This window comes from Aethalodelphis obliquidens, unplaced genomic scaffold (assembly GCF_003676395.1).
Source record: "Aethalodelphis obliquidens isolate GAN/ISIS:26980383/991018 unplaced genomic scaffold, ASM367639v1 scaffold10, whole genome shotgun sequence".
NCBI lineage: Eukaryota > Metazoa > Chordata > Mammalia > Artiodactyla > Delphinidae > Aethalodelphis > Aethalodelphis obliquidens.
The window spans coordinates 40,188,176-40,207,113 of record NW_020837954.1 but is presented as its reverse complement, the minus strand read 5'-3'; the positions used below and the strand labels follow the sequence as shown (position 1 = coordinate 40,207,113).

Sequence of the window (18,938 nt, the reverse complement as noted above, 5' to 3'; positions counted from 1 at the left end):
TAATAGCAATGCTTCCAGGGATTATTTGAATATGAGTAGCTACACAGTCATCAAAGATGTGTTCAAGTTGATGTGTCATTAATCCTTTAACAATCCGAAGATGATTTTCTTTAAAAAGTAAATTCTTAAACAGTCATAGACATTGACCCAGTAATTTCACTTCTAGAAATCTATCTTAAGAAAATGGATAAATCTTTCTGTACATGTTTATTTCAGAGTTGCTTACATAAGTGGGAAATGGAAAGAAATCAAAAGTTTAACAATACATAAATTTAAACAATGATGTATCCTTATGATAAAATATTATACAGGCTAAAGTAATATTTATGAAAAATATTCACTGACACAGGAAAATTCTTATGATATACATTTTAAAAACATGCAGAACTGTATATACAATGTATAATCCTAACTATGTTAAGATATATGTATATAGAGCAATAGAAAAAGATGGGAAAGGCATACATGAAAATATAAAGTATTTGTTTACTGCAGTATGTTAGAATTATGTATAATTTTATACCCTTTGCTATAATTTTCTGAAAATTTCCAAGTTTTCTACAATGATCACATGTAATTTTTAGAGCTTTTTTTCCTTTAGAAGAGAAAAGTAAAGAAAAGAAAGGAGCTTCCTTATTATTCTATTTAACTTTAGCCAAAATTCTGGCTTTATTAACCTAAAAAAAATTAGTGACTATAAGAAGAGCACCATTGATCTATTGTGTGAAGTGACTATTCAAACCACTATTCATCCACTCTGGATGACAATCACATTTGGTTACAGCTCAGAAGTTTGATTTAATGCCAAAAAGAATAAAAGTTTCAAGAGTCATGACCAATTCCTTAAATCCTCTAGTCAGAATCTGTCCTTATTATTATTATTACTATTGTTATTATTCTAAAGAAGTAACAGAATAATTAATAGGAGATAGAGAAGGAAGAAGAGGAGAAGGAAAAAAAATCAAGCTTCTCTCCAAAGACTGTAAATAATATAGAACTTGATTTACATAAGATGTTTGTATAGATTTAGAAAATTCCATTGTTTCCAGAGCTGGATGAGTCTTTTTTTGTTTGTTTCTTTTTTGTTTTTAGCTTTGTCCTTCTTAGCCACCTAGAGCCTCTGGTTTCTAGATTCCAGGACAAAGAAGTAAGGACAGACAGATTATAAATTTTGTACTCTGATCCACAGTGATAGTGATAGTGACTCTTTCTTTTTAAGGAAAGTGACACCTGAATTGGAAGGGAGAACTTCTTAGCAGATTCTAGCTGTAGGTACTCCCAGGAAGTTGAAACTATTCTGTAGCTATGGACCATACTTTGTAAGACCAGGGAAGTGGTAGGACCAGAGGGTCTGGTTTGTATTCACATATACAACATTAACTCCCAAATGAACCTGAAGCTATAAGGCAGTCTCTGGTACTGAGCCCCATGACATCTGTCCAGGGTCACAATAAACTACCTGGGGTAGCTCCTTATCTGAAACTATTCTGGTCAGGTGTGCCGAATGAAAATATAAGTGTTATGCCAGTTCAGATCCTAAGAGAATAATTTTCTGGGATTTGGAATAGCTCAGTAACAGTGGTTAATAATCAAATATAGCACCAGAGCTGAGTTTTTCTGGCAGCTGGTGCGGTTAATCTAGTAAATGTTTATATAGCATTTTATAAGTTACTAAGTAATATCATATACATATATAATCTCATTTAATCCTTAAAAAATCTAGTAAAGCATTATTATATTCATTTTACAGATGAAAAAAGAGAAATTTAAACAGGGTAAGTAACTTATCCAAGGTCATGTATTTCACAGGTGGCTAAGGTAGGACTGAAATTTAGATCTTAGAGCATCAATCATTATTACAATGGCAATAGCTACATACTCTCCATGTACAGCTCTTCCTCTGTTTCTCTGACGTTTAAAAAAGCTACAAGGTGATTCCTCAAAAAATTAAACATAGAATTACCATATAATCCAGCAATTCCACTTCTAGGTGTATATTCAAAAGAATTAACAGCAGAGACTTGAACAGATATTTGTGCACTATTTTTATAGCAGCATTATTCACAATACAGTAGTCAAAAAGTGGAAGTAACCCAAGTGTCTACTGACAGATGAATGGATAAACAAAATGTAGTATGTACATTTAAGAATATTATTCAGCCTTAAAAAGGAAGGAAATTCTGACATATGCCATAATATGGATGAAACTTGAAGACATTATAAAATAAGTGAAAATAAGTGAAATAAGCCAGTCACAAAAGGAGAAATATTGTATGATTCCACTTATATGAGGTAATCAGAATATTCAAAATCAAAATCATAGTATCAAAAAGTAGAATGGTGGTTGCCATGGGTTGGGGAGAGGGAGGAATAGGAAGTTATTTTTTAATGAGTATGGAGTTTCAGTGTGGGGAGATGAAAAACTTTTGGAGATGGATGGTAATGATAGCTGCAGAATAATGTAAATGTATTTAATGTCACTGAACTGTACGGTTAAACACAATTAAAATGGTAAATCTTATTTTATGTATGTGTTACCACCATCACAAAAACTACAAAGAACTGATGGCATCAACAGCTAGCACATGTTATTTTTCCTTCCTAAGTCCTTGCCAGTAGCCCAAGAGAAGTGATACATGCTCATGATGGCTCTTTTTATTCCTGTATTCCAGAAAGAAAGAGGTTGAATGCTTAGTATGCTAAGTATGAAAGACTATTGATACTGACAGTTGTAGATATCGTAGTGGCTTAACATAAGTTAACTAAGTTCTCATTGACAGCCAATTTAGAGAAAAGAGTATCAGCTGACTTGATTTCTCCCTTTAATGCCTGAGTTACTCATATATCTTACTGTGCAATTCCACTCTGGAGGGTTCCTAAGGTATAGAGTCTACTCAATCATAATTTGACAAAATTAGATTCTGGAAACTAAAGTAAAAACTCTGTTCCGTAAGTTTCCAATAATAATTGACCCCCTACCCCCAACCTACCATACACATAAACACTAAGAAATAGCCCTCAAATCTGATGAGGCTCAAATAATAACTCTGGATTGAGAAGATGTACATATGACAAGAATAAGTGAGTTTATTTATTTATTGAAGTATAGTTGCTTTAAATGTTCTATAAGTTACAGGTGTACAATATAGTGGTTTGCAATTTTTAAAGGTTATACTCTCTTTATAGTTATTACAAAATATTGGCTATATTCTCCGTGTTGTATAATATATGATTGTAGCTTATTTTATACCTAATAATTTGTACCTCTTACTCCCCTACCCCTAACTTGCCCCTTCCTTCTTTCCTCCCCACCCTGGTAACCTCTAGCTTGTTCTCTACATCTGTGAGTCTGCTTCTTTTTTATTATATTCACTAACTTGTTGTATTTCTTAGATGCTGCATGTAAGTGATATCATACAGTATTTGTCTTTCCTAACTTACTTCACTTAGCATAATGCCCTCCAAGTCTATTCATGTTGCTGCAAATGGCAAAATTTCATTCTTTTTTTATGGCTGAGTAGTGGTCCAGTGTGTGTGTGTGTGTGTGTGTGTGTGTGTATGTGTGTGTGTGTGTGTGTAACATCTTCTTTATCTGTTCATCTCCTGATGGACAGTTAGGCTGCTTCCATATCTTGGCAATCATATATAATGCTGTCATGAACACTGGGGTGCATGTATCTTTTCGAATTTGTGTTTTTGCTTTTTTGGATATATACCCAGGAGTGAAATTGCTGGGTCATATGGTAGTTCTGTTTTTAGTTTTTTGAGAAACTTCCATTCTATTTTCCACAGAGGCTGTACCAATTTACATTCCCACCAACAGTGGACGAGGAGGTTCCCTTTTCTTTACATCCTATAAGCGAGTTATTTAAATGCTACAATCTATCCAAGCTTCATTAGGCTACAAAATAATACACAGATCCTATTTTAAGAATTCTGTAGTGCTAGCATAAGACTTGCCTAGCGTAATTTGAAAATGTTTATACTGAGATTGAACTTTATTTTTGACAAGTGTCCAGTTTCTGACACAAAGAATGATTTGCCACATCTTAAACATGGTGGGCTTTTTCTTATTTCTATGCCATTGCAAATAGTGTTGCCTTGGACAGCAATACCTTTTTTCCTTCTTCTTTTCTCCCCCTAGTGAATCTTAGGCAACATTTAAGTTTCAGCTCAGATGTCATGTCTTTGGCCTTCTGTCTCTAAACAGGAAAAGTTAGTTCATTGACCAATTTATTTATCCATTCATCAAACACTGGGAACCTACTATATGCTAGACACTGGGGACAAAAATATTAGTAAGACCTGGCTGATTTCCTCAAGGAATTCACATGTAACAGTGCATGTGAGAGAGGGGGATATGGAAAAATAAAAATATGATTACAAGATAGTATGATATGGACAGTGACAGATATATGATCAGGGCAATATCGGAAGCATACAGAAAAAAACACCTAACCAACAATTTGTGGAACATCAAGAAAATCTTCCTAGATGAGGTATCTATGCTGAGTTTCACAGTTTGAAGTAAGAACCAAGTAGCAGATAGGAGGGGACATTTTAGACAACGGAAGCAGGATCGAGGGAGTTTAAACTTAATCTTATGAAAATGGGAATCCAATGTAGGATTTTTAAGCAGAGTAATGACTTCAAGTTAACCTCCCAGCAGTGTTTAAGTCTCTTCAGAGATAATGGAACGTTTTATGAACTTGCCTAGTGACAAGATACAGAATAGTTTGGAGGGATTGTACTTAGTCTTCATATTCTTAAAACATTTGTATCCATCTGTTATGGTACACTTTCCACATTACATTACGGTTGTTTGTGAAACTATCTTGACTTCTCCATCAGGTTGCGAATTCCTTGTTGTCACAGCATATCTCACCCATCATTGTATCCCCAGTACCAAGCACAGTGCTTGATACTTAAAAGGCACCCAGTAAATGTTTGTTGAATGACTGAATCAATGATTGAGTACATTAATGATTAGAACTAAGGAGGGAAAGAAATGTCAGGTAAATAGAGAAAAAGGTCATATCAATCAAATACAACCAACTTCAACCAGAGAGTACATAAAATGGAGAAGGACATCTTGCTAACTTCTACTCTCATTATTTCCCACTTAGACTCCTCTAAGCAAGTCATTTTTTGTGTGTGTAATGGATGCTCACCTCCATGCTTACAGTCATGACTTTCCTAAACCTGGACTATCATCTTTCTTTTTGTTATCAATAAATGTCTATCACCTATTTCAAGACCCCATTTAAGACAGTAGGTTCTCCTTGATTATTGCCCCTCTGATTACTACTCTTGTATATTCAGTTAGTAATATATCAGCAAGTATTTGCAAAATTGTGTGTAAGAGTTCTCAAGGTGGTGAGTGTGAGAAAAGTGTGTGTTTGGTTTCTTAAGATTCTGAAGAAAGAGAACTGTATTTTTCATTTATGGTTAATCAAAGCAACAAACACAGGTTATATTTAAAATGACTTATAGCAGCCTAGGCTTCCAGAGGAGTCTCTGCTATTACTTAAATTCAGTTCTTCTTAAAAGGCAAGGACAAATCCAAGAGAAATGAAAACATATGTCCATGCAAAAACCTGTACACAAATACTAATTGCAGCAGTATTCATTAACAGTCAAAAGATGGAAACAATCCAACAGTCCATCAATTGATGAATGGATAAATAAAACATGGTATATACATAAAATGAAATATTACTTGGCCATAAAAAGGAGTGAGGTATTAATGGGAACTATAAAACATTGCTGAAAAGAAATTATAAAGAAGATACAAATAAATGGAAAGACATCCTTTGTTCATGGATTGAAAGACATAATATTCTTAGTGCCCATGCCATCTAAAACCACCTATGGATTCAATGTAATCTCAATAAAAATGCAAATGGCATTTTTTGCAGAAATAGAAAAATTCATCCTAAAATTCATATGGAATCTCAAAAGACCCCGAGCAGCCAAAACGATTATAAAGAAAGCAAAGTTGTAAGACTCACACTTCCTGATTTTATAACATATTACAAAGCTACAGTAAGAAAAACAGAGTGGCACTAGCATAAAGACAGACAAATAGACTAATGGTTTGATAGTTAACTTTATGTGTCATCTTCACTGGCCATGAGATACCTAGATTAAACATTATTTCTGGGTGTGTCTGTGAGAGTTTTTCCAGATGAGATTAGTATTTGAATTGGTGGAATCAATAAAGTATATTGCCCTCCCCATTGTGGGTGGCATCATTCTATCCACTGGGCATCTGAATAGAACAAAAAGGTGGAGGAAAAAAATTGTCCCTTTTGCTTTCTGCCTGCCTGTTTGACCTGGGACGTTGGTCTTCTCTTGCCCTTGGATGGGCTTTATATCAACTCCCTTGGTTTGCAGCCTTTTGGACTTGGACTGGAATTATAACACCAGCTTTCCTGGGTCGCCAGCTTGCAGATGGCAAATCATGGGACTTCTCAGCCTCCATAATCATGTGAGTCAATTCCTCATAATAAATCTCTTCCTATATGTATTCTGTTGGTTCTGTTTCTCTGGAGAACTCTGTCTAATACAAACGGAATAGAATAGAGAGCACAGAAATAAACACTCATGTATATGGTCAAATGACCTTTGACAAGGATATCAAGACCACTCAACAGGGAAAAGATAACCTTTTCAAAAAATGATGTTGGGAAAACTGGATAGCCACATTTGAAAGAATGAAGCTGGACTCTTTTATCTTCCACCATATACAAAACTTAACTCAAAAAAGATTAAAGACCTAAATGTAAAACCAACGACTATAAAACTCTTAGAAGAAAACACTGAGGAAAGGTTTCATGACATTGGATTTGGCAATGATTTCTTGAATATGACAACAAAAGCACAGGCAACTAAAGCAAAACTAGACACAGGGGACAACATCAAACTTAAAAACTCTTGTGCATCAAAGGATACTATCAACAGAGTGAAAAGGCAAACTTCAAAATGGGAGAAATATCTGCAAATCATATATCTGATAAGGGGTTAATCTCCTGAATACATAAAGAAATCCTACAACTCAAAAACAAACAGATCTAATAACCCAATTAAAAATGGGAAAGGCACCAGGAATAGGAGCCCCCAGAGCACTTGGCTTTGAAGGCCAGTGGGGCTTGATTGCAGGAGCTCCACAGGATTGGGAGAAATAGAGACTTCACTCTTTTTTTTTTAATACATCTTTATTGGAGTATAATTGCTTTACAGTGTTGTGTTAGAGAGACTTCACTCTTAAAGGGCACACACAAAATCTCACACACACCAGGACTAAAGGCAAAAGCAGTAATTTGATAGGAACCTGAGCCAGACGTACCTGCTGATCTTGGAAGGTATTCTGGGGAGGCAAGGGGTGACTATAGCCCACCTTGGGGACAGAGACACTGGTGGAGGACATATCGGGGAGGATTCATCTGTGTGAGCTCTCCTGGAGGCTGACATTTTGCCACCAAAACCTGGCCCCACCAACAGCATGTAGGCTCCAGTGCTGGGATGCCTCAGGCCAAACAACAAACTGGATAGGGACACAGCTGCACCCATCAGCAGACAGGCTGCCTAAAGACTTCCTGAGCCCACAGCCACCTCTAGACACGTCCCTAAGCATGGCTCTGCCCCCTAGAAGACCAAGACCCAGCTCCACCCATCAGGGGGCAGGCACCAACTCTTCCTGCCAGGAAGCCTGCACAAGCCTCTAGACAATCCTCATCTACCAGGGGACAGACACCAGAGGCAAGAAAACTACAGTCCTGCAGCCTGCATATCGAGTCCACGGACAAAGGTCAGATACAGACCAGCTGGCCCCTGGCCCTTGGGTGACAAGAAGGGAGTGCACTGCTGGGACACATAGGACATCTCCCACAGAGGGCCACTTCTCAAAGGTCAAGAAACGTAACCAATCTACCACATATATAAAAATACAAATAGCAATTTAGACAAAATGAAGCAACAGAGGAAGATGTTTCAGACAAAGGAACAAGATAAAACCCTGGAAGAAGCACTAAGTGATGTGGAGAGAGTCAATCTACCCGAGAAAGTGTTCATGGTAATCATCGTAAAGATGACCAAAGAAGAGTTAACACCCATCCTTCTGAAGCTATTCCAAAAATTGCAGAGGAAGGAACACTTCCGAACTCATTCTATGAGGCCACCATAACCTTGATACCAAAACCACATAAAGATATCACAAAAAAAGAAAATTACAGGCCGATATCATTGATGCACATAGATGCAGAAATCCTCAAGAAAATACTAGCAAACTGACTCCAACAATACATTAAAAGGATCGTATACCATGATCAAGTGGGATTTATCCCAGGGATGCAAGGATTTTTCAATATCTGCAAATCAATCAATGTGATACACCACATTAACAAAGTGAAGAATAAAAACCATATGATTATCTCAACAGATGCAGAAAAAAGCTTTTGATAAAATTCACCATCCATTTATGATAAAAACTCCAGAAGTGGGCACAGAGGGAACATACCTCAACATAATAAAGGCCATCTATGAGAAACCCACAGCTAACATCACACTCAGTGGTGAAAAGCTGAAAGCATTTCCTCTAAGATCAGGAACAAGACAAGGATGACCACTCTGGCCACTTTTATTCAACATAGTTTTGGAAGTCCTAGTCACAGCAAACAGAGAAAAAAAAAGAGATAAAAGGAATCCAAACTGGGAAAGAAGTAAAACTGTCATTGTTTGCAGATGACATGATGCTATACATAGAAAATCCTAAAGATGCTACCAGAAAACTACTAGAGCTCATCAATGAATTCAGTATAGTTGCTAGGTACAAAATTAATATACAGAAATCTGTTGCATGTCTATACACTTAACAATGAAAGATCAGAAAGAGAAATTAAGGAAACCATCACATCAAAAAGAATAAAATACCTAGGAATAACCTACCTAAGGAGGCAAGAGACTGTACTCTGAAAACTATAAGACGCTGATGAAAGAAACTGAAGATGACACAAACAGATGGAAAGATATATCGTATTCTTGGATTGGAAGAATCAGTATTGTTAAAATTATCATACTACCCAAGGCAATCTATGGATTTAATGCAATCCCTATCAAATTACCAATGGCATTTTTCACATAACTAGAACAAAAAATTGAAAAATTTGTATGGAAACACAAAAGACCCCAAATAGCCAAAACCACCTTCAGAAAGAAGAACGGAGCTGAAGGAATCAAGATCCCTGACATCAGACTATACTACAAAGCTACAGTAATCAAAACAGTATGGTACTGGCACAAAAAAACAGACTTATAGATAAATGGAACAGGATAGAAAGCCCAGAAATAAACACATACACTTATGGTCTATTACTCTACCACAAAGGAGGTAAGAATATACAATGGAGAAAAGATGGTCTCTTTAATAAGTGGTGCTGGGAAACCACTTGTAACAGAATGGAATTAGAACATTCTCTAACACTGTATACAAAAATAAACTCAAAATGGATTAAAGACCTAAATGTAAGATCAGATACTATAAACTCCTAGAGGAAAACACAGGCAGAACATTCTTTGACACAAATCACAACAATATTTTTTTGGATCCGTCTTCTAGAGTAATGGAAATAAAAAGAAAAATAAACAAATGGGACCTAATTAAACTTAAAAGCTTTTGCACAGCAAAGGAAACCATAAACAAAACAAAAAGACAAGCCATGGACTGGGAGAAAATATTTGCAAATGATGCTACTGACAAGGGATTAATTTCCAAAATATACAAACAGCTCATACAGCTTAATAAAAAAAAAAAAAAAACTGAACAACTTGATCAAAAAATAGGAAGAAGACCTAAACAGACATTGCTTTACAAAAGACATACAGATGGTCAACGGGCACATGAAAAGAGTCTCAATATCACTAACTATTAGAGAAATGCAAATCAAAACTAAAATGACGCATCATCTCATACCAGTCAGAATGGCCATCATTAAAAAGTCTACAAATAATAAATGCTGGAGAGGGTGTGGAGAAAAAGGAACCCAATTACACTGTTGGTTGGAATGTAAATTGGTGCAGCCACTGTGGAGAACAGTATGGAGGTTCCTTAAAAAACTAAAAATAAGAGTTACCATATGATCCTGCAATCCCATTCCCGGGCATATATCCAGAGAAAACTCTGATTCAAAAAGATACATGCACCCCAATATCCATAGAAGCACTATTTATAATAGCCAAGACATGGAAGAAACCTAAACGTCCATCAACAGATGAGTGGATAAAGAAGTGGTGTATATACACAATGGAATATTACTCAGCCTTAAAAAAGAATGAAATGGGGCTTCTCTGGTGGCGCAGTAGTTGAGAGTCCGCCTGCCGATGCAGGGGACATGGGTTCGTGCCCCGGTCCGGGAAGATCCCACATGCTGCGGAGCAGCTGGGCCCGTGAGCCATGGCTGCTGAGCCTGCACGTCCAGAGCCTGTGCTCTGCAACGGGAGAGGCCACAACAGTGAGAGGCCCGCGTACCACAAAAAAAAAAAAAAAAAAAAAAGAATGAAATGATGCCATTCGCAGCAACATGGATGGACCTAGAGATTATCACATTAAGTGAAGTAAGTCATTCAGAGAAAGACAAATATCACTTATATGTGGACTCTAAAAAAATGATACAAATAAACTTATTTACAAAACTAAAATAGACTCACATAGAAAATAAAGTTATGGTTACCAAAGGGGATAGCAGGTGGGGGGAGAGATAAATTAGGAGTTTGGAATTAACGTATACACACTCCTACACATAAAACAGGTAAACAACAAGGACCTACTATATAGCAAAGGGAGCTATACTCAATATCTTTTAATTACCTATAATGGAAAAGAATCTGAAAAAGAATATACACACATATCTGAATATATATATATATATATACACACACACACATATATATATATCTGAATCACTTCGCTGTGCACTTGAAACTAACAGAACATTACAAATTAACTAAAATTAAAAAATTTTTAAAAATGGGAAAGGACTTGAATAGACATTTCTCTAAAGATGTATGAATAGCTAATAAACTTATGAAAAGATGCTCAACGTCACTAATTATCAGGAAAATGTAAATCAAAATGAGATATCACCCCACATCCATAAATTGGCTACTATCAAAAAATCAGAAAATAAAAAGTGTTGATGAGAATGTAGAAAAATTGGAATCCTTATGTAATGTTGGTAGGATTGTAGAATAGTGCAACCAGCATGGAAAACAGAAGAAGTTTCCTCAGAAAATTAAAAATAGACCTACCATATGATCCATCAATCTCACTTCTGAGTATATATCCCAAAGAATTGAAAGCAGGGTCTTGAAGAGATATTTGTACACCCATGTTCATATAGTATGGTTATTCATAATAGTCAACAGTTGGAAGCATCCCAAATGTCCATCAACAGATGAATGGATTAACAAATGTGGTGTATATATCTAAATACTGTCACATGGCACAACGTGAACAGACCTTGAGGACATTATACTAAGTGATATAAGCTAGCCACAAAAAGACAAATACTGTATGACTGCACTTATATAACATATCTAAAATAGTCAAATTATTAGAAATAATAAGTAGAGTGGTGGTTACCAGGGGCTGGGATGAGGAGGAAAAAGGGAGTTGTTGTTTAATGGGTAAAGAGTTTCAGGTATCCAGTATGAAAAATTTTTGGAGATATGTTTCACAACAATGTGAATGTACTTAATTCCACTGAACTGTAATGGCTAAGATGATAAACTTTATGTTATATGTTTTTTTTTTACTACAGTAATATTTTAAAAAGGAATGAGATACTGATACATGCTACAACATGGATGAACTTTGAAAATATTATTCTAGGTAGAAAAAGCCAGTAATAAAAGACCACATATTATATGATCCCATTATGTGAAATGTCCAGAATAGGTAAATCCATAGAGATAAAAAGTAGGCTAATGGTTGCTTAAGGCTGAATGGTGGGCTGCGGGGACAGGAGGAGGCTGATAGCTAAAGAGGATGGGGATTCTTTTCTTTTTTTTAACATCTTTATTGGGGTATAATTGCTTTACAATGGTGTGTTAGTTTCTGCTTTATAACAAAGTGAATCAGTCATACATAAACATATGTTCCCATATGTCTTCCCTGTTGCGTCTCCCTCCCTCCCACCCTCCCTATCCCACCCCTCCAGGCTGTCACAAAGCACCGAGCCAATATCCCTGTGCCATGCGGCTGCTTCCCACTAGCTATCTACCTTACTACGTTTGTTAGTGTGTATATGTCCATGACTCTCTCGCCCTGTCACAGCTCACCCTTCCCCCTCCCCATAACCTCAAGTCCGTTCTCTAGGAGGTCTGCGTCTTTATTCCTGCTTTACCCCTAGGTTCTTCATGACATTTTTTTTCTTAAATTCCATTTATATGTGTTAGCATACGGTATTTGTCTTTTTCTTTCTGACTTACTTCACTCTGTATGACAGACTCTAGGTCTATCCACCTCATTACAAATAGCTCAATTTTGTTTCTTTTTATGGCTGAGTAATATTCCATTGTATATATGTGCCACATCTTCTTTATCCATTCATCCGATGACGGGCACTTAGGTTGCTTCCATGTCCTGGCTATTGTAAATAGAGCTGCAATGAACTCTGTGGTACCTGACTCTATTTTAATTATGATTTTCTCAGGGTATATGCCCAGAAGTGGGATTGCTGGGTCATATGGTAGTTCTATTTGTAGTTTTTTAAGGAACCTCCATACTGTTCTCCATAGTGGCTGAACCAATTCACATTCCCACCAGCAGTGCAAGAGTGTTCCCTTTTCTCCACACCCTCTCCAGCATTTATTGTTTCTAGATTTTTTGATGATGGCCATTCTGACTGGTGTGAGATGATACCTCACTGTAGTTTTGATTTACATTTCTCTAATGATTAATGATGTTGAGCATTCTTTCATGTGTTTGTTGGCAGTCTGTATATCTTCTTTGGAGAAATGTCTATTTAGGTCTTCTGCCCATTTTTGGATTGGGTTGTTTGTTTTCTTGTTATTGAGCTGCATGAGCTGCTTGTAAATTTTGGAGATTAATCCTTTGTCGGTTGCTTCATTTGCAAATATTTTCTCCCATTCTGAGGGTTGTCTTTTGGTCTTGTTTATGGTTTCCTTTGCTGTGCAAAAGCTTTGAAGTTTCATTAGATCCCATTTGTTTATTTTTGTTTTTATTTCCATTACTCTAGGAGGTGGGTCAGAAAGTATCTTGCTGTGATTTATGTCATAGAGTGTTCTGCCTATGTTTTCCTCTAAGAGTTTGAAAGTTTCTGGCCTTACATTTAGGTCTTTAATCCATTTTGAGCGGTGTTAGGGAGTGATCTAATCTCATACTTTTACATGTACCTGTCCAGTTTTCCCAGCACCACTTATTGAAGAGGCTGTCCTTTCTCCACTGTACATTACTGCCACCTTTTTCAAAGATAAGGTGTCCATATGTGCATGGGTTTATCTCTGGGCTTTCTATCCTGTTCCATTGATCTATCTTTCTGTTTTTGTGCCAGTACCATACCGTCTTGATAACTGTAGCTTTGTAGTATAGTCTGAAGTCAGGGAGCCTGATTCCTCCAGTTCCTTCTTTCGTTCTCAAGATTGCTTTGGCTATTCGGGGTCTTTTGTGTTTCCATACAAATTGTGAAATTTTTTGTTCTAGTTCTGTGAAAAATGCCAGTGGTAGTTTGACAGGGATTGCATTGAATCTATAGATTGCTTTGGGTAGTAGAGTCATTTTCACAATGTTGATTCTTCCAATCCAAGAACATGGTATATCTCTCCATCTATTTGTATCATCTTTAATTTCTTTCATCAGTGTCTTATAATTTTCTGCATACAGGTCTTTTGTCTCCTTAGGTAGGTTTATTCCTAGATATTTTATTCTTTTTGTTGCAATGGTAAATGGGAGTGTTTTCTTGATTTCACTTTCAGATTTTTCATCATTAGTATATAGGAATGCCAGAGATTTCTGTGCATTAATTTTGTATCCTGCCACTTTACCAAATTCATTGATTAGCTCTAGTAGTTTTCTGGTAGCATCTTTAGGGTTCTCTATGTATAGGATCATGTCATCTGCAAACAGTGACAGCTTTACTTCTTCTTTTCCGATTTGGATTCCTTTTATTTCCTTTTCTTCTCTGATTGCTGTGGCTAAAACTTCCAAAACTATGTTGAATAAGAGTGGTGAGAGTGGGCAACCTTGTCTTGTTCCTGATCTTAGTGGAAATGCTTTCAGTTTTTCACCATTGAGGATGATGTTTGCTGTGGGCTTGTCATATATGGCCTTTATTATGTTGAGGAAAGTTCCCTCTATGCCTACTTTCTGCAGGGTTTTTATCATAAATGGGTGTTGAATTTTGTCAAAAGCTTTCTGCATCTATTGAGATGATCATATGGTTTTTCTCCTTCAATTTGTTAATATGGTTTATCACATTGATAGATTTGCGTATATTGAAGAATCCTTGCATTCCTGGAATGAACCCCACTTGATCATGGTGTATGATCCTTTTAATGTGCTGTTGGATTCTGTTTGCTAGTATTTTGTTGAGGATTTTTGCATCTATGTTCATCAGTGATATTGGCCTGTAGTTTTCTTTCTTTGTGACATCCTTGTCTGGTTTTGGTATCAAGGTGATGGTGGCCTCGTAGAAGGAGTTTGGGAGTGTTCCTCCCTCTGCTATATTTTGGAAGAGTTTGAGAAGGATAGGTGTTAGCTCTTCTCTAAATGTTTGATAGAATTCGCCTGTGAAGCCATCTGGTCCTGGGCTTTTCTTTGTTGGAAGATTTTTAATCACAGTTTCAATTTCAGTGCTTGTGATTGGTCTGTTCATATTTTCTATTTCTTCCTGATTCAGTCTTGGCAGGTTGTGCATTTCTAAGAATTTGTCCATTTCTTCCAGATTGTCCATTTTATTGGCATAGAGTTGCTTGTAGTAATCTCTCATGATCTCTTTTATTTCTGCAGTGTCAGTTGTTACCTCTCCTTTTTCATTTCTAATTCTATTGATTTGAGTCTTCTCCCTTTTTTTCTTGATGAGTCTGGCTAGTGGTTTATCTATTTTGTTTATCTTCTCAAAGAACCAGCTTTTAGTTTCATTGATCTTTGCTATTGTTTCTTTCATTTCTTTTTCATTTATTTCTGATCTGATTTTTATGATTTCTTTCCTTCTGCTAGCTTTGGGGTTTTTTTGTTCTTCTTTCTCTAATTGCTTGAGGTGCAAGGTTAGGTTGTTTATTCGAGATGTTTCCTGCTTCTTAAGGTGGGCTTGTATTGCTATAAACTTCCCCCTTAGAACTGCTTTTGCTGCATCCCACAGGTTTTGGGTCGTTGTGTCTCCATTGTCATTTGTTTCTAGGTATTTTTTGATTTCCTCTTTGATTTCTTCAGTGATCACTTCATTATTAAGTAGTGTATTGTTTAGCCTCCATGTGTTTGTATTTTTTACAGATCTTTTCCTGTAATTGATATCTAGTCTCATGGCGTTGTGGTCAGAAAAGATACTTGATACAATTTCAATTTTCTTAAATTTACCAAGGCTTGATTTGTGACCTAAGATATGATCTATCCTGGAGAATGTTCCATGAGCACTTGAGAAAAATGTGTATCCTGTTGTTTTTGGATGGAGTGTCCTATAAATATCAATTAAGTCCATCTTGTTTAATGTATCATTTAAAGCTTGTGTTTCCTTATTTATTTTCATTTTGGATGATCTGTCCATGGGTGAAAGTGGGGTGTTTAAGTCCCCTACTATGAATGTGTTACTGTCGATTTCCCCTTTTATGGCTGTTAGTATTTGCCTTATGTATTGAGGTGCTCCTATGTTGGGTGCATAAATATTTACAATTGTTATATCTTCTTCTTGGATCGATCCCTTGATCATTATGTAGTGTCCTTCTTTGTCTCTTTTAATAGTCCTTATTTTAAAGTCTATTTTGTCTGATATGAGAATTGCTACTCCAGCTTTCTTTTGGTTTCCATTTGCATTGAATATCTTTTTCCATCCCCTTACTTTCAGTCTGTATGTGTCTCTAGGTCTGAAGTGGGTCTCTTGTAGACAGCATATATAAGGGTCTTGTTTTTGTATCCATTCAGCTAATCTGTGTCTTTTGGTGGGAGCATTTAGTCCATTTACATTTAAGGTAATTATCGATATGTATGTTCCTATTCCCATTTTCTAAATTGTTTTGGGTTCGTTATTATAGGTCTTTTCCTTCTCTTGTGTTTCTTGCCTAGAGAAGATACTTTAGCATTTGTTGTAAAGCTGGTTTGGTGGTGCTGAACTCTCTCAGCTTTTGCTTGTCTGTAAAGGTTTTGATTTCTCCATCAAATCTGAATGAGATCCTTGCTGGGTAGAGTAGTCTTGGCTGCAGGTTTTTCTCCTTCATCACTTTCAGTATGTCCTGCCACTCCCTTCTGGCTTGTAGGGTTTCTGCTGAGAGATCAGCTGTTAACCTTATGGGGATTCCCTTGTATGTTATTTGTTGTTTTTCCCTTGCTGCTTTTAATATGCTTTCTTTGTATTTAATTTTTGACAGTTTGATTAATATGTGTCTTGGAGTATTTCTCCTTGTATTTATCCTGTATGGGACTCTCTGTGCTTCCTGGACTTGATTAACTATTTCCTTTCCCATATTAGGGAAGTTTTCAACTATAATCTCTTCAAATATTTTCTGAGTCCCTTTCTTTTTCTCTTCTTCTTCTGGAACCCCTATAATTCGAATGTTGGTGCGTTTAATGTTGTCCCAGAGGTCTCTGAGACTGTCCTCAGTTCTTTACATTCTTTTTTCTTTATTCTGCTCTGCAGTAGTTATTTCCACTATTTTATCTTCCAGGTCACTTATCCGTTCTTCTGCCTCAGTTATTCTGCTATTGATCCCATCTAGAGTACTTTTAATTTCATTTATTGTGTTGTTCATCGTTGCTTGTTTCATCTTTAGTTCTTCTAGGTCCTTGTTAACTGATTCTTGCATTTTGTCCAATCTATTGTCCATTCTATCTCCAAGATTTCGGATCAACCTTACTATCATTATTCTGAATTCTCTTTCAGGTAGACTGCCTATTTCCTCTTCATTTGTTAGGTTTGGTGCATTTTTATCTTGCTCCTTTATCTGCTGTGTGTTTTTCTGTCTTCTCATTTTGCTTATCTTACTGTGTTTGGGGTCTCCTTTTTGCAGGCTGCAGGTTCGTAGTTCCTCCTTTTTTGATGTCTGTCTCCAGTGGCTAAGGTTGGTTCAGTGGGTTGTGTAGGCTTCCTGGTGGAGGGGACTAGTGCCTGTGTTGTGGTGGATGAGGCTGGATCTTGTCTCTCTAGTGGGCAGGTTCACGTCTGGTGGTGTGTTTGGGGGTGTCTGTGGCCTTATTATGATTTTAGGCAGCCTCTCTGCTAATGGGTGGGGTTGTGTTCCTGTTTTGCTAGTTGTTTGGCATAGGTTTTCCAGCACTGTGGCTTGCTGGTCGTTGAGTGAAGCTGGGTGCTGGTGTTAAGATGGAGGTCTCTGGGAGATTTTCGCCGTTTGATATTATGTGGAGCTGGGAGGTCTCTTGTTGACCAGTGTCCTGAAGTTGGCTCTCCTACCTCAGAGGCAGAGCCCTGCCTCCTGGCTGGAGCACCAAAAGCTTTTCATCCACACGGCTCAGGATAAAAGGGAGAAAAAGCAGAGGGAATTAGTAGAAGTATGAGGAAAGAAAGAAGGAAAGGAGGGTAGGAAGGAAGGAAGAAAGAAAGAAAGAAGCAAAGAAGGAAAGAAGGCAAGAAGGAAAGAAAGGAGGGAGGGAGGGAGGAAGGAAGGAAGGAAGGAGGGAAAGAAGGAAAAAAGACAGAAAGAAAGAAGATACAGTAAAAATAAAATAAAGTATAATAAAGTTATTGAATTAAAAAATTCTTATTTAGAAAAAAAAAAAAGGGACGGATAGAACCTTAGGACAAATGTTGGAAGCAAAGCTATACAGACAAAATCTTACACAGAAGCATACACATACACCCTCACTAAAAGAGGTAAATGGGGAAAAAATCATAAATCTTGCTGTCAGAGACCACCTCCTCAATTTGGGATGATTCGTTGTCTAAAGGACGGAAGGAAGGACGGAAAGAAAGAAAGAAAGAACGAAGGTAAAGTATAATAACGTTATTAAAATTAATTATTAAGAAAAAAAATTTAAAAAAAAACCATGGACGGATAGAACCCGAGGACAAATGGTGGAAGCAAGACTATACAGACAAGATCTCACACAGAAGCATACACATACACATTCACAAAAAGAGGAAAAGGGAAAAAATCATAGATCTTGCTCCTAAAGTCCACTTCCTTAATTTGGGATGATTGGTTGTCTATTCAGGTATTCCACAGATGCAGGGTATATCAAGTTGATTGTGGAGCTTTAATCCGCTGCTTCTGAGGCTGCTGGGAGAGATTTCCCTTTCTCTTCTTTGTTCTCACAGCTCCCAGGGCTCAGCTTTGGATTTGGCCCTGCCACTGCGTGTAGGTCGCTGGAGGGCGTCTGTTTTTTGCTCAGACAGGATGGGGTTAAAAGAGCCGCTGATTGGGGGCTCTGGCGCACTCAGGCCGGCGGGGACGGAGGGGCACAGAGTGCGGGGCAGGCCTGCGGTGGCAAAGGCCGGCGTGACTTTGCACCAGCCTGAGGCGCGCTGTGCGCTCTCCCGGGGAAGTTGTCCCTGGATCCCGGGAACCTGGCAGTGGCGGGCTGCACAGGCTCCGCGGAAGAGGGGTGTGGAGAGTGACCTGTGCTCGCACACAGGCCCCTTGGTGGCGGCAGCAGCAGCCTTAACGTCTCCCGCCCGCCTCTGGGGTCCGCGCTTTTAGCCGCGGCTTGCGCCCGTCTCTGGATTCCGCGCTTTCAGCCGCGGCTCGCGCCCGTC

General features: G+C 37.5%; 1 protein-coding gene across 11 annotated transcripts in view; it reads right to left on the bottom strand.

The window, feature by feature from the left end:
* Window positions 1-18,938, bottom strand: part of GPHN (gephyrin) — a 626,342-nt gene that overhangs the window by 102,983 nt on the left and 504,421 nt on the right. The window lies entirely within an intron of this gene.